This window comes from Garra rufa, chromosome 9, assembly GCF_049309525.1.
Source record: "Garra rufa chromosome 9, GarRuf1.0, whole genome shotgun sequence".
NCBI lineage: Eukaryota > Metazoa > Chordata > Actinopteri > Cypriniformes > Cyprinidae > Garra > Garra rufa.
Genome location: NC_133369.1, coordinates 17,283,419 through 17,299,344, shown reverse-complemented (window position 1 = coordinate 17,299,344; position 15,926 = coordinate 17,283,419).

Below are 15,926 nucleotides of genomic sequence, written 5' to 3'. Positions count from 1 at the left end.
GATTACTGAAGGATCATGTGACACTGAACACTGGAGTAATGAGTTGCAATTCTGACTTTTTTTTTTTTCAGAATGGAGAGATATAAACTCGCATTTGAGAGTTATAAAGTCCGAATTTTAAGATATAAAGTCACAATTCTGACATTTTTATTTTTATTTTTTCTCTGTGTTATGACTGGTCAGAATTACATGTAACAATTCTGACTTTTTCTCTGAATTTGTGTGATACAGACTTGCAATTCTGACTTTTTTTTTCCTCAGAATTGACTTTTTTAATCTACTCTCCGGTCTGGCTTGTTTTTCAGACAAAAATGTCAGATTTGGTGTTAGACTGGAGACTGAAGACTGGAGTAATGACATTGAAAATTTAGCTTTAATCACAGGGAAAAGAAAAACAGTAAAAATATTTTGAAATGTTACTGTTTTTGCTGTATTTTGGATCAAATTAATGCAGGCTTGGTGAGCTTTTGACTGGTAATGTAAAATTAAATATAAATATAAAAAAAGATAAAAATATGTTTAAAAAATAATTTAATTTAATATTTAAAAGAGATTTAAATTTTATATTTTAATATTTTTGGTACTTTATTTTTGTTTTATTTTTAATGATGTTAAGCCCTGATGTTGGACATCTAAACACTGCTGAACATTTAAATCAAGTCTGCTGCAACACAATGAGAAGCTTGTATTTTTATTTGCTGTCTGCCCACCAGGTGGAACTGATGTTCTGTTGATTTTATCTTCCATGTCATGGAAGAAATTCACTGCTCAATACTGATGGTCATCACAGGCCAAACAATGTAGCTTTTAATCACTTAATACTACTCCAGTTATGCAATTTCATATCAGCACTTTTTCCTAGATAAAAAGTCCCATCATCGACTTCAGATACGGACCTAATTATTGTTTTTACCTCCACCGATGTCATTTAAACTCTGCTGTTCTTTCTCCATCTATGTTTATGCTTTTTGTGTTTACCCATTTTAGTCTCAGTGCCTCAAACTGGCCTCACTGACCATAAAACCCTCTTCCAGTTACAAGCAATTATCACGCTCACAATTGTGTAGCCTTTGGCAGCATTCGCCACAAAAATGCTACTTTACTATCGCCAGAGAAAACTAAGGAAAAACAGGCTTTCGAAAGTAGCGATACCAAAAGGGAGCATGTTTGGAGAATTCCTCTCAGTGCTGGAGATGTTTTGAGTGGCTTGCGGATAAGGAAGGTATTGAACGTTAAGTGCTTTTGGGCCCTGCAAATCAGGCCCCTCTTCTCAAATGTGTGGTTTATCAGTTGGCAGCTTGACTAAGCATAGATAATGCTTGCTTATGCAAGAGTGTTTTGCTAATAGTGTTGATATGTTTCTGCACACTTGTGTAACACTAGCACAGCAGAACATCTGTATCTGTAGGTCAGGGTTCCATGACTCACTCTATATGGTTTTCCTTTAGAAGCAGGTGGGTGTGTTACACACCCATGAGAGGACATCAAGAGCTCAGCGGAGCTTTATTTACCCTCTGTAGGCAGGCTATGGGGTATTTCATGTGGTTTTATGAAAGCATTGAAGTTTAAATATTGAATGGCGTGCCATGAAACATTTATGAAAGTTACCAATTGATATGTAATGCAGTTTCTAGGATTGGCCTTGCTCTTAACCCAAGGTTTAGTACATTAGCTAATGGTATGTAAGATTTTTTTTGCATCATTCGTTCTTATAACCTCAAACATAAAAGAGAGGAAAAGAAGTGCACACTATATGGCTTTAACCTGAAATTGGAGTCAAATTGACTCCATTTACTTACTCCTAGTCTTATTTTATATGATTTATCAAACCACAAAGAAAAAATGCATGTTTGAAATTACTTTGCTTTTCTGCAAAAAGTTGGGGCATGGAAAATGTTAAAGCAAGAAAAAATATTTAGACATTTGAAATTGAGAAAATTGCCTTTAAAGTTGTTCAGATGAACTTCTTAGCTATGCATATTACTAATCAAAAATTTAGTTTTGATATATTTATTTATTATTCTTCATGGAACATGATCCTTATCGTAATGATTTTTGACATAAAAGAAAAATGGATCATTTTGACCCATACAATGTATTTTTGGCTATTGCTACAAATATACCCGTGCTACTTGGGACTGGTTTTGTGGTCCAGGGTCACATATATATATTTACAAAACGCATTCAATTTTCTTAAAGACCTGCCCCACTTTGTTACTGTGTCTGACAAGCAGGCTTGTGCACAATTCAGAATTTCAGAATTGGCCGCCATTCAATTCATGAGTTGGAATTTGAATTGAATTGACTCCGCCCCACAGGAAGTTGAATTTGAATTGGAGTTGGAATGACAGGAAGTGGAATTAAATTCATGGCAATTCAAAGACATTCCACACAGTCATACAACAGAAAGAATGTGTTGAATCTCACATACAGTTACATTAATTTTGTAATTTAATAGCAAAATTTCATTACACATAACTAGTCACTCCTCAACCCTGCATACATTTTGTTCCAACATATAGATAATGATCAAATTCTTTAAATAAATTACTCCCTCACTGCTTGATTAGTTTTGTTCAAAATGTTATTTTCATTTCAAAGTAATCAAATAACACAGTGTAATCTGTACAAGTAGTTCAAACTAATATCATTTATAGAATATGTAATGAAATCATATCTGACATATATTGTAAAGCTTCATTGTTATACACTTCACTTATGTATATGAATTTCTTTGAATTTGTATTGAATTGCAATTCTGCTTCCTTTAATTCAAATTCGAATTGTAATTCTAGATTCTGTTTTTGACATCAATTCAAATTCAAGAATTGAATTGGAATTTAGGAGTCATTCTCAATTCAATTCTGAATTGTGCGCAAGTCTGCTGACAAGCCATGGCTCTGTCATGCAGTGTGGCCAAGTCTTTTTTATCCCCCCCCCCCCGTAGAACTGGGCTACTAGATTGAAGTGACCCCAATAACATTTAGCTCCTGGAATGCAAATTTTACCAGGGGAACCTAGCCAAAAAATGTGTAATTTACCCCCTGCAGCAACGCTTTTTTACAGGGGGACCCCCACTGAAACTTGATTGGGTTAGTTTTGGGCTAGTTTTGAGTAGCAATTGGGTGGGTTTTGTTATGAAAACTTGGCAACCCTGCTCTCACGCCACACACCATGTTCTTACGCAGGGAAATATACATCTTGGAGCAAAGAGAAAAACTTACAACATCCCAACAGACAAGACAGAGCAGGTTACTTTAGATGTGAAACAGTCTCAGCTTTCAAATTTTGTCATTTTATCTCTTACGCTTTACTAGTTACAGTGCAAAATAAACATAAATCAGCATCGGAAGGTATTTTGTTTCAACCGCAGAAAGGCATCAATGCACACTATTTTTCAAGTTCAAGTCCACCAATGTGAATGTCGCAGGTCTGACTTTATTCTCAGTGTTATGATTGGTCAGTCGCAATTCTGACTTTTTTTTCCACCGAATTGTGTGATACAGACTCACAATTCTGACCCTTTTTTTTTCAGAATTAAGAGATATAAACTTGCAATTTTGATTTTTTTTTTTTCTCTCTGTGTTATGATTGGTCGGAATTTCATATCACAATTCTGACTTTTTTTCTCTGAATTCGTGTGATACAGACTCGCAATTCAGACTTTTTTTTTCCCAGAATTGTGAGATATAAACTCGCAATTGGGAGATATCAAAGTCACAATTCTGACTTTTTAAATCTACTCTCCGGTCTGGCTCGTTGTGAGACAAAAATGGCAGATTAAGTGTTATGATTGGTCAGTCAGATAACCTGTCAAATCTGATATGAAACACTTGTCAAAATCAAATTAGTTCCAGATAAATTAAATAAAGTCTCAACCAATTATTATTATTATTATTATTAAAGTTATTATTATTTATTAGTCTTTTTTTCATAAATTTGTTTGTAATTGTGAGTTTATATCTCGCAATTCTGACTTTATTTCTCAGAATTGTGACTAATTTCTCAGAATTGCGACTTAATTTCTCAGAATTGCGACTTAATTTCTCAGAATTGCGTTTATGTCTTACAATTGTGACTTCATAATAGGCAATTGCGAGTTTAAATCTCAAAACTTTGAGAAAAAAGTCAGAATTGCAAGTTATAGGGGCCGTTCACATGTCGCGCCTTTCTTCCTTATCAACAAAGCGCTCGGGCGCTTGCGCTCCGGAAGTGTCTGCCGTTTCTAAGCAACCATCAGCTGCGCTCTAGCTCCAAGCCTATGCGTCTCCATGCATTGTTTCTTCTATTAGCGTCAAAATAATGGGGGCTTGACAAATCATAAAGTTCAGGAAATACCTGGACCACAATGATGAGCTGCTCCTCCATGTTTCTGCTGAGGTTTCAATGTATGGAAAAACGTGAGGAAGCTGATTGGTTGGTTCATGTCACATGACCTGCGGTGCGCTTGCGGCATTCTGAAAAGTTGAGATGTTTTTATCTCGATGCGGCGCAGACGCGCCTGGAAAAACGAGCGCGTCGCACCGCGTGCATATCGCGACCGCGTCGCTTCCATTATGCGCACGCAAGCCGTGCGTCTCCATTTGAAATAACGAACTTGAGCGCGCAAAAGACGCTACATGTGAACGGCCCCATAAAGTCAGAATTGTGAAATAAAAACTGAGGGAAAAAAGCAGTTGTGAGTTTATACTTGTATCTTGCGATTCTGACTTTATTTCTCGGAATTGTGATTATAATTTCTCAGAATTGCAACTTTATTTCTCTGAATTTTGAGAAAAAAAAGTCAGAATTGCGAGTTTTTGTCACGTAATTTTGAGAAAAAAAACATCAGAATTGCGAGATGTAATCTCGAAATTGCAAGTTATAAAGTCAGAATTGTTTTTTTTTTTTCTCGCAATTGTGAGAAATAATGTCAGAATTGCAAGATAAAAACAGGAAAAAAAATCATAATTGCAAGTTTATATCTCACAATTCTGACTTGTTTCTCAAAAAAACTTGCAATTGTGTGTTATGAAGTCACAAGTGCAAGACATAAATGCAATTCTAAGAAATAAAGTTGCAGTTTGGAGAAATTATAGTCACAATTCTGAGAAATAAAGTCAGTATTGCGAGATGCAAGTATAAACTCACAATTATGATTTTTTTCATCTTTATAACTTGCATATGCAAGTTTATATCTTGCAATTTAGACTTTAGACTTAGACTCAAAACTGAGATTTAAACTTGCAATTGTGTGTTATGAAGTCACAAGTGCAAGACATAAATGTAATTCTGAGAAATAAAGTTGCAATTTGGAGAATTTATAGTCAAAATTCTGAGAAATAAAGTCAGAATTGTGAGAAACAAGTGTATATATTTTTTTATCCTGTTTTTATCTTGCAATTCTGACTTTATTTCTCGCAATTGTAAGTTTATATCACACAATTCTATAGAAAAAAGTCAGAATCGTGACTTTTATATCTCGCAATTCTGACTTCATAACACGCAATTGCACGTTTATCTTACAATTCTCACTTTATAACTTGTGATTGCGAGTTTATATCTTGCAATTCTTTTTTATATCTCAGAATTGTGACTATTTCTCAGAATTGCGTTTATGTCTTGCAATTGTGACTTCATAGCACGCAATTGCGAGTTTAAATCTCACAATTTTGAGAAAAAAAGTCAGAGTTGACAAAAGTTTTTTTTAATGCTATTCTTTTAGACTTTCTATACATTAAAGATCCTTAAATGTGTTGTGGTTTCCACAAAAACACATTGATGATGATAATAATAAGAAGAAATGTTTCTTGAGAACCAATTCAGCATTTACGAAAATTTTTTGATTGGAGTAATGATGATGATAATTCAGCTTTGCCCTCACAGGAATAAAAATATATTAAAATATAAAAGGTACTTAAAAATGCACTACTATACTTAGTTATTACTGTTAAATACAGCATTGTTAAGCATAAGAGACTTCTTTCAAAATCGTACTGAACTCTAACTTTTAAACGGTCAGGTTACTGAAGTAAATGGTTGAGTTTCCCTTCATCCTTAAATTAACTAAAGACAGTTAGAGGATTGAAATGGCCATAGCTATATTTTACCGATGCTAAAAGCTAACGAGGAAAGACGATAATGACTCTGATGCTGAGTAATAAAGACAGAGATGTGTGTTTGCAGAGATAAAGCTTCCCAATTAGCGAAGAGATATTGACCGAACGCGCCGTAGGACGTTACTCTTGATCCACATAGCTGAACTCCCTCAGCTCTGCTACCAGAATGTATAGTTGATTTTGGCTGCTGTAGTGGAGTATAACATTTCACATTGTCTTTGTCCTCATTTTTAATCAGGTCTGTCTCGTAGCTGATGCCAGGAACCTTTGGTTTCTTCTTGTTAGAGTTCAGCATCTTGGGACTCTGCCTAGTATGGAACAGAGGTTCTAAGAACTATGAACTTGGTGCCAGCTCAAAACCGCGTGAAAAAACCCGGTCGGAGGATAATAAATGTGTCAGTGAGGGTGTGTTTGTCTCTCTATACTTTTCAAATGCGGCTTTGCAGCTGTCCAGCGCCGGAACTATGCGTCTTTCTTCATGCCAGACTAAAACAAACGTGATATTAGATGAAATCAGAGTAAGCGTGAAGCATTCTCATATGTTTTAATGATTTTACTGTGAGAATGGACAAATATTTTCATCACTTCAGTCACAATAATGCCTTAAAATGAAATTCTGCAGTAAAACCATGCAGGAAACAGTTGGACAATGATGTCTTTCCTGTTTTCTCCATTAAAAGTTTGGAAACATTATCCTAAGGCTGGCCTGCTGGTTTATTTTAAGTAGTTCAGAGGAGTTTTTGGTGCTTTTTAGCTTGAGAGATCCATGTAAGACAAGCAAACCTTGCTGTGTATTCATCAGAGACATTGTTGAGTTTTAAGCCTGTATAATGCAGTGTTCTTCCCTGAATTCTGAAATAATGTGTTCTCACTGTATCATCTCCCAGCCCACTCTTTATCTAAAAGCTTGTGTTGTTCTCTCGGAGCTGCACATAAAGGATCTCATTCCTATATGAGAAACAAACTTTGGAAGAAGCATAAAAGAAAAATAACTCCCCTCATCAATTCATATAAACTACTTACTCCTGTCTAGGAACTCTCCCTCTCTGACAGGCTTGCCTAACAATGAACAAGGGAGAGAGACACATCAACAAAATGATCTCACTCCCTCAGCACCAGCACACACACACTGACTCAGCAGTGCTGCAGGATGTTCTGTCTCTGCTTTGACCCTCTCTGCTCCTGAGTTCCTAGAGCCAGACTGGTAAGTGTATCTCCAGGGATCCCTTTAACCCAGTGTGAAATCACAATGCTGATACTCGGTCTGCTGTCAACGGGATGTGACGTGCAGTCGTGCATTTTCATAACAGTTTCGCCTAAGAAATTGTCATCTTCTGCATCATTAAAACTGTACATTTCACATTTTCAGGAACCAAAAAAAACCTTACTTACGCAGAGTACCATTTGATTTGATTTTGATTTGATCACCTGCAACAACCAAAAGTACTTTAAACTCGGTCTGTCTTTCGTTCGTTCATGCATTGGTTTATTCGTCTATCATCAGGTCCGTCCATCCGTCCATCTATCTATTGCTTCTTTGTTCGGTTGTCTATCGTTTGTTTGTTCGCTCGTTCAACAAACCAACAAATGATAGATAGATTAGAGATTTGTCTATCGTTCGTTCATTCGTCTATCGATGAACGGACATTCGTCCGTCCATTTCCGAGAAACAGATGAACGTCCGTCTGTTTCTATTTATCTATCTACCGTCCGTCCGTTCATCTGTTTCTGTTTATCTATCTATCTATTGTTTGTCTATTGTTGATTTATTTGTTTGTCTGTTTCGTTCCTATCTATCTGTCTGTCTGTCTGTCTGTCTGTCTGTTTATCTATTGTTCATTCATTTGTTCGTCTGTTTCTATCATTTGTTCGTTTGTTTATCTATTGTTCGTTTGTCCGTCTGTATCTTTTTGTTCGTTTGTTTGTCTTGTTCATTCATTCGTCTGTATATATCATCTATCTATCATTTATTTGTTTGTTAATCTGTTTCTATTTATCTATCTGTCATTTGTTTGTTTGTCTATTGTTAATTTGTTTGTCTGTTTCTATCTATTTCTATCTGTCATTTGTTTGTTTTTCAATAGTCTATCGTTTGTTTATATTTATTATCTATCTGTTATTTGTCTATCTGTAATTTATTTGTTTGTTCATCTTTTTCTATCTATCACTTGTTTGTTTATTTGTTCGTCTGTTGTTCATTTGTTTGTCTGTATCTATCATCTATCGTTCATTCAACTGTTTATCTGTTTCTATCTACCGTTTGTTCATTCATTTGTCTATCGTTCGTTCGTTTCTATCTATCATCTATTGATTGTCTGTTTATCTATTGTTCATTCGTTTGTTCGCCTTTTTCTATCTATCATTTGTTCGTTTGTTTGTCTATTGTTCATTCGTTCATCTGTATCTATCATACAGACGAAATGGTTCTATCTACCATTTGTTTGTTCATTCTTTTTTCTATCTTTCGTTCGTATCTATCTATCTATCTATCTGTTTGTTTGTTTATCTATTGTTCATTTGTTTGTTCGTCTATCATTTTTTCGTATGTCTATTGTTCATTCGTTCGTCTGTATCTATCATCTATCTATTATTCATTTGTTTGTTCATCTTTTTCTATCTATCACTTGTTTGTTTATTTGTTCGTCTGTTGTTTGTGTTTGTCTGTATCTATCATCTATCGTTCATTCAACTGTTTATCTGTTTCTATCTACCGTTTGTTCATTAATTTGTCTATCGTTCGTTCGTTCGTTCTATCTATCTATCTATCTATCTATAGTTTGTTTGTTTATCTATTGTTCATTCGTTTGTTCATCTATCTTTTGTTCGTATGTCTATTGTTCATTCGTTCGTCTGTATCTATCATCTATCTATTAATCATTTGTTTGTTCATCTGTTTCTATTTATATGTCAGTTGTTTGTTTGTCTCTGTTTATCTATGGTTCATTCATTTGTTTGTCTGTTTCTATCGATCTATCTATTTATCTGTCTATTGGGGTTCATTCGTTCAGTTGTCTATCGTTTGTATATGTCTATCTGTCTGTCAGTCAGATGCCTCTCTCCTGTCTAAGCAGGTGGTTTACTCCAGGATAAGCCGTGGTAAGACCCATTGATTGGCTTTAAGAGGCTTCTATGTTCCTAACATGTTCCAGGAGTTACACCACAAGCAGTAAAGAGGTTTCAAAAACAATCTTTTTAATTCCTGGGAGTTTTCTGTTTTGTGTGACCATCTGAGAGTCTACAAAACCAGCTGTAACTGGTTTTTTAGAACAAAATCTTTTTGAGAGCAGAAAAAAATCATTTTGAGAGCAACTGTACTCGATTTGCAGGCGCTGCTCTTATAGTGAAATGACTGAAAGCGGCTGTCAGAGGTGTAATTGCATTCTAAGTGTAAAACCCAAGCACATTGGATTACACGGCAGTATGTAGCAAAGCTAATTGAGTTTTGGTCCTGCTGGCACATGTGTGCTGGAAACATTTACCCAACATTACCACCCATTAGACTCCACACAGCCCAGAGTTTGGCAGCAGAGTGGCAGAGGATTGCGATGCCTTCCTGCAAGGGTGGATTTATCTGCTCTGAAGGCCAGGAGCAAGAAACCGCCTCTAGCTTTCGCTGTACTATGCAAATATACTACATTAATTATCCACATCTGCATGTGTCAAAAAGAAACTTCTAAGTGAAAATATGAAGGTCATACATGAAAACACAAGATAATCCTTGTAGTTCCTCACTGTCAGGCTCATGTGTGTTTATTTAGTATTTTGACTATATATCTTGTATATGACATTTCCATCCATTTTGCAGATCCTCCTCCATAGTCAGATTCCAACTCTGTTCATTCAACGATGTTGGCAGCCATTATATATGGAATACATTTGGGACAATATTAACTCCATGTAATGGGGGAGCTCAGATGTACATGCTACAACAAGTAATGGACAATGAAATATCAGATACTACAGATGATGGTGTACATTACCAACAAAGTGAGATATATTACAACTTATTGATTTTACTCTGAGCTATTATCTTGCATGTGTATCAAAATCAAATATTTACACACATGATATGTAAGGTCACTATATAATATCTTATATCACTTACAAAAAGTACACTAGAAGTACCACAGTCTTATCAGTGTTGCCTCTGTTAACTAAAACTAAAGTGAAACTATGAAAAATTGTTTGGGTTAATATAATACAAATATTAGATTAAAAAATTTAACATAAAAACTTACATTTTTAAAAAAATAAAAATAAGAAATGTCGCTAAGTACTATACAGAAACTGAAATTTAAATAAATAACAGGTAAATAAAGGTAAATATAAATTTAAAAAAATACTAAAATGATTAAAGCACCTTAACAAACTTACTAAAACTTAAACTGAAATTAAATTTAAAAATCAAAGTTAATTAAATATATTAATTAATACTTTTAAAATATATAAATAACAATGTGTGATATCAGATTTAATACAGTGGTACTTTAGTATTCAGTGTATTACATCTGTGTACAAAGTCCAAAAGTCTGAGACATTTATATTTTACATAACAGTTATGTAATAATCTTACTTAAACCTGGTAATAATATAATATAATATAATACTAGACAATATAATACTAGAAAATGTTTTGAATTTTGAGAATTACAATTTTTATTATTTATTTCTAGGTCACTAATACATAATATAAAATAATAATAATAATAATAATAATATAATACAAAATAATACTAGAAAATGTTTTGAATTTTGAGAATTAAATTTTGTATTATTTTTTTCCAGGTCACTAAAAATATAATATAATATAATATAAAACAAAATATTTTGAATTTTAAAAATTACAATTTGAATTATTTCCTAACTATAATATAATGCAAAATAATACTACAAAATGTTTTTAGTTTTGAGAATTAAAATTTGTATTGTTTCTTTCTAGGTCACTAAGTATAATATAATATAATACAAAATGTTTTGGATTTTGAAATTTACATTTTTTTTATTTATTAAATAAATATAATATAATATTATAACAAAATGTTGTGAATATATAATATAATATAATACAAAATGTTTTGAATTAAAAATATTACAACTTGTATTATTTCTTAAAATATATAATACTGAATGTTTTAAATTTTGAGAATTACAATTTGTATTATTTCTTAAAATAATGAAGTCTTAGAATTTTGACTATACTTAATACAATGGTAGTTAATAATTTCTAAATACATAATTGTTTTTTGTAGGTACATGCCCAATCAAAAAAACAACAACAACAATTAAAACTATAGTAAAACCACACTACTTTTTTTGTAAGCTCTGGCTTGATTATTTAATGCATCACGGTATATCCTTCCTTCCTTCCTCCGAATGTTTTCTTTCACTCCTGCATTATCTTTGACTGTCTTTGTGTTCCTGCAGCAGGCAGCATTGTTTCTCTCGGTCTCACTCTCTACGTCTCTGTCTCTCGGTCTCTTTGGCAGGCTGCTGTGTGCCGTGCACAGGCGCAGGCCGGCTCTGTGGGGAGGCTGATCTAGTTATATAACAGTCGGTGCAGCCGTTGTCTGCTGGAAGACGAGCATGCAGGCATCCCTGTTACATAAGCCTGTTAGGATCATATTGTCACAGTGTGAAGCATTCACAACCCAGTGTCCTTGCTACTGTGCTTCCCTCTCTCTCTCTCTCTCGCTCTTGGGACCCAAAACCCGACAAAAGGGTGGTCCAGTGCAGTTCAAAGAGTGTGACTGTGAACTGTGCAATCACGGCTCAGCCTATCAAAGCGGCCCTCTCTGCATGGCCTAAACCCCCCACCCACGCGGCCGTCACGCACCTCACATCCACACGCCCAGTCAGGTGTCCTGTTTGACTCAGGCGAGGACGGCGGCTGTCATGACGATGGAGCCAGCAGACCTCTCGTTCTCCATGGGGAGTCTGAACGACAGTGGCATCCAGTGACAGGATCAAGCAGCTGTGGGCTATGACTCATCACCTGAATGCCAGGTGAACTTTAGCAGACACCCAAGAGTCTCCAGGAGTCCATCTAAGCCTTCCAAATACACAGTGCTGACCACACTGTGTTGGTGAGAGCCTCACCTTATCTCTTCGCTAATTTTAGAGCCAACACGCTGACCTATTCAACAGCAAGACATTCAGTCTGACATTATTGTGACATCACTGAAATTACGGCGAGAAAACGAACAATAACGCGCTGGTTTTGTCACGCAATGTCACTCTAATTGACCCTACGGTGACCTTCTTACACAATCAGGTTTTACTATTTTTGTTCAGTTCCTCAAGCAACACCACTGTGCTTCCTTGAAAGTAATGTGACTCTTGGAAAGTAAATATATATATATATATATATATATATATATATATATATATATATATATATATAAGCACAATAACAGAGTCTCAGCAGCCGTTGACAAAAGCTATCAAAAATCTACTTTGTTAATTTACAAAAAAAAAGCTGAAATAAAATAAAATATAATTATTGGGCAAAAAAAAATGGAAAAAGATAACTTGCCTCGGTAACATACTAAAAATACTAATCCTAAACCTGAAAATAATGAGGATATTGCAAATTATTATTATTATTCTTACTCATTCAAGTTTTGCTCAGTTCCTCAAGCAACATTGTTGTGCTTCCTTGAAAGTAAGTTGACTCTTTTAAAATAAATGAATGTATAAAAAAAACAATAACAGTTTGGAATCGCAACAGTTGAATTAAAACTAAAATGAAACTAGGTCATATTTCAAAAATCATATTTCTTAATTGAAAATATTACAAAATATATAAATATTTGACAAAAAACTTCAGTAAATCAAAAAAGGCAACTTGGCTGGGTAACATATTAAAATTACTAAAAATAAAATAAAAATAAATAAATAATAAAATAAAACAATAACAGTTTGGTGTCCCAGCAGTCATTGAGTTTAACTAAAAATTAAAGTGAAACCATCAAAAATCATAATTATTTATTTAAATAAAGCTAAAAAATAAAATATAAATATTTGACAAAAAAAATTTAACTTAAAAAATGTAAAAAAAAAAAAAAGACAGCTTGGCTTGGTAGCATATTAAAATTACTAAAAATAAAATAAAAATAAATTAATTTAAAAAACAATAACAATTTGGTGTCCCAGCAGCCGTTGAGTTTAACTAAAATTAAATTAAAGCTATCAAAAATCATAATTATTTATTTAAATAAAGCTGAAAAAAACCTTAAACTTAAAAAAAACATAAATTTAAAAGAAATAGGTAATTTGTTTTTAAGTTTGGTTTTCCATCAGCTGAGTTGAACCAAAACTAAAATGAAATTAAAACTATCAAAAAAAATTATATTTCATAATTGAAACTAAAAAGAAAATAGGTAACTTGCCTTGATAACGTATTAAAATTACTAAAAAAAAAATAAGATGTAATTAATTGATAAAAAATAAAAAAACAAAAACAGTTTGGTGTTCCAGCAGCCGTTGAGTTGTACTAAAACTAAAATGAAACTAAAACTATCAAAAATTATATTTCATAATTGAAATAAAGCTGAAACAAAAAATTTGAACTTAAAAAAAAGTAAATTAAAAAAATAGGTAACTATATAATATAATATAATAATATAAGAAGTTTTGCTAGTTTTTGTTCTTCAAGCAACACTATTGTGCTTTCTTGAAAGTAATTTGACTCTTGTGAAATAAATATATAAAAATAAATACATAAAAAAGCAGTAACATATAACATAACAAAAATCATTTTTGTTAATTGAAATAAAGTTAAAATAAAATATAATTATTTGACCAAAACACTTAAAATAAAATATATAACTTGCTTTTGTAATGTATTAAAAATGACTAAAACTGAAATATAATATAAAGATTGAGATTATTTTTGTCTAGTTTACTAACCAAACATAATATAATATAACTTAGAAATAAAGTTTCTGGATAATTATTATTCTTATGCATTCAAGTTTTGCTAGTTTTGCTCAGTTCCTCAAGCAACACTGTTTTGCTTCCTTGAAAGTAATTCGAATCTTGTGAAATTAAAAAGGAAAAAAAAGCACAACAACAATTTGGAGTCCCAGCAGCCATTTAGTTGAACTAATTATTTTTCGTCAATTGAAATAAAGCTGAAATAAAATATAAATATTAAAAAAAATAGGTAACAGATGAAAATGACTGAAACTGAAAATATATATGAAAAATATAATGGTACTTTGGTATACAGTGGAGTCCGTAAGTCTGAGAGCACATTAAAAGTCTGCTATTTAATTTCTTATTTAAAACTGGAAATAAACAGTTTTATGATTTTGAAAAGTATTTGCTCAGTTCCTCACTCACAACTATTGTGCTTCCTTGAAAGTAATTTGACTCTTGTGAAATAAATATAAAAAAGCATAATAACAGGTTGAAGGGCCAGCAGGCGTAGAGTTTGGAAAGCTATATTTATGCCCAGTAATTAAACTGTCCTTGGGGTATCGACCCAGCACTGTATTTGCATCTGTTAAACAAAGCATTCCTTTGTCAAGCGTTTGTCATATGGTAGTCACGGTGACTGTGTTTAGATTCATACAGTCTTGTGAATACTATAGTATATTCAGAGACAAACAACAGAACAGATACTCAAGCTTCATTGTGTTTCTCTAAACTCAACTTACACTGGGAATTTTTGATGGCTGTGTTAAAAGCTGGGTCAACGAGGAAGTAATCTGACTGGAAATACAAATCCAACAAGGAAAATAAAACGACAACTAATTCCCAACAGGAATGGTGTGGCTTTGAGCTTTTAGCACTTTTATCTTGGGAAGTGCAACACAAAGGGCTTTTGGAAAGTTTGGGGGAAACAGAGTGGTAATGTACTACTCTGTGTACTTTGGGAATAACCACACTATCTGAAGAGTTTAGTAATGTTCTGGTTTGATTTCCTCAAAGCCCCTGGGAAAGGGTTAAATGAATTAAAGTCCATGCTGATGGTTAACCCCACTAATAGTCCCCATGCTACCATTAGTGCAACTGAGAACCTTCAGTCCCACTAAAGAGTACAACTGAGTCAGGGAATTATGGGAATTCTGCTGACATACAGTAAGCAACCCAGTACGCATCCCCCAGACGGTCCTGCATGTGAAACACTTGCTCTGGAAGTGTTAAGGCTTTCTCACCCTAATATTCCTTTAATTGTGTGACTTTGGTTATGATTACAGTTAACAATATCAGTTTAACTGATATTCCACAAACAATTAGGTATAAAAGAAATGATCTAAAATTATATGTACTCATCCTCATAGATATATAGGCATATTGTATTAAATACAGTTGAAGTCAAAAGTTTACATACACCTTGCAGAATCTGTTAAATGTTATTTTACCAAAATAGGAGGGATCATGCAAAATGCAAGTTATTTTTTATTTAGTACTGACCTGAAAAAGATATCTCACATAAAAGATGTTTACATATAGTTCACAAGAGAAAATAATAGTTGAATTTATAAAAAATGACCCCGTTCAAAAGTTTTCACACACTTGATTCTTAATACTGTGTTGTTACGTGAATGATCCACAGCTGTGTTGTTTTTGTTGTTGTTTAGTTGTTGTAAGTTGTTCATAAGTCCCTTGTTTGTCCTGAATTGTTTAACTGCCTGCTGTTCTTCAGAAAAATCCTTAAGGTTCCACAAATTATTTAGTTTTTCAGCATTTTTGTGTATTTAAACCCTTTCCAGCACTCATATGCAACTATTAAAAAAGATATGAACGCTCACTGATGCTACAGAGGAAAACAAGATGCTTTTGAAGATAAGGGTAAGTTTTACTTGTTTTGACTTCTGGGAA